This window comes from Mobula hypostoma, chromosome 9 (genome assembly GCF_963921235.1).
Source record: "Mobula hypostoma chromosome 9, sMobHyp1.1, whole genome shotgun sequence".
In the NCBI taxonomy this organism is placed as follows: domain Eukaryota; kingdom Metazoa; phylum Chordata; class Chondrichthyes; order Myliobatiformes; family Myliobatidae; genus Mobula; species Mobula hypostoma.
In genome coordinates, this window is record NC_086105.1 from 95106653 (window position 1) to 95108330 (window position 1678).

General features: G+C 40.5%; 1 long non-coding RNA gene across 3 annotated transcripts in view; it reads right to left on the bottom strand.

The window, feature by feature from the left end:
* LOC134351866 (uncharacterized) overlaps nucleotides 1–1678 on the bottom strand; it is a 63987-nt gene that overhangs the window by 61789 nt on the left and 520 nt on the right. The window lies entirely within an intron of this gene.

Consider the following 1678-nt stretch of genomic DNA (forward strand, 5'->3'; position numbering starts at 1 on the left):
ATTGCTCAGCCATAAGAACCAGGTTCATGGTTACCTTGAAGTCTCTATAAAGCATTAAAGACTATCCCCTTTTAGGACACTAACTACTGGATTTGCCTATTGGAACTCACAAATACTGGTTCCAATACCTTACTCTGGACCAGTGCTTCCAATTCAGCCTCTACCTTTGGTTTGAGGGTGTTTGGAACAGGACTTGCCTTCAAACATTTGGGTATTGACAGTGATTCCTTTCATATTGCCCAGTTCTCTGTTGAATACTTCTGCAAGTTCCTTTAATACCTCCTGTAGACCACTGCTCCCACCATTCAAGACCACTTTGTGCCAGTTGGGTTTAAGCTGCTCCAACCAGAAGCACTAGATAACAACCTTTAACAATGTACAGTGTAAGTTTCTTTCTCTGTTTGTTAACCTCCATGGTACCATGTACTACTCCCCTCACTGGAACAACCTCACCAATGTTATCCTTTAAAGTCAACCTTGCCCCTTCTGGGATGAGATGCTGCGACTACTCCTTGTAAACTGTCTCCAAAAACAAAGATATTGTAGCTCCTATGTTCACCTGCATCCATCCACGGGGTGGGGTCACCTAATAGCCGTCTTTGTGTTCTGAAACAGATAAACCAAGCAAAGCTTTTTAAACTACAGAATTAGAGTCACTAAGTCTGTCCTCAGTATGCTTCATCTTGTTCATTTTCTTTTATTTTTCCAAAAGTTATTTTTCTTTATTAGTGTTTTTAGTTTACAATGTATTTTTACTTTCAGGCACGTTTAATATGTCCTTTTATGCCATAGCAATACCAGCATTCTTTTGCTGAATGCCCAGTTTTGCCACAATGTTAACATTGATTGCCAATTTATGTCTTATTCGTAAAGTCCGTAGAAACTTCATGAACCTGGGAAGATGTGCTTAACAGCTGTACTTCATTAGCTGCCATCTCCATAGATGTAATAATCTCAATCACCTTTTGTATGTTAGACTGTCTTCTGTAAGCGAACGTTTCTGAATTGTCTCCCTCGCAGACTACATACGATTCTATCACAGGATGTGTCAAACAACTGCCCAAAATTCAGTCTTCAGAAAACTGCTTCAGCAGCCCTGCAGTAGACTAGATAGCTCTTCACTCCTTTTATGAAATCTAAATCTCTCAGCTATAATCAAAGGCTTAGGCGAATAATGGTCCTTATGACTAATTATCTCCTCATAAGGCTTAGCACTGAAGGCTTAGGAGGTTGCAGTAGACTACGTAACAAATCAAACGTTTTTACACCCATCATAGTTCCGAACACGAATATCATCTGAAATTTGAGCTCCCAGTACAAAATATTCAAACATTTCAGAGCACGAACTCAACTGCTGTCGTCTCTTCATACGATCCCATACTTCCAAACATTATCGCCATTTTCAAATAGAATCACGTTACCTATTCTTATCTGCCTCTCTCTCAATCTCCCCCTCTCTTACTTGATTTATTTAACCGTCCCGTTCTCGTCCTTTGGAGTTTTCATTCACCACGCTTCCTGTGACCGTTTTCTTTTCGCTCACCCACATTACACAGCGGTACACCATCGGCATTGTACATGGATTTCTCTTGCCGAAACGAAACAATAAATACAGCGCGAGTTCATATCACCTTGTTATATTTGTGTTACTGGGAAACCGGGTGGCCGTGAATAACAC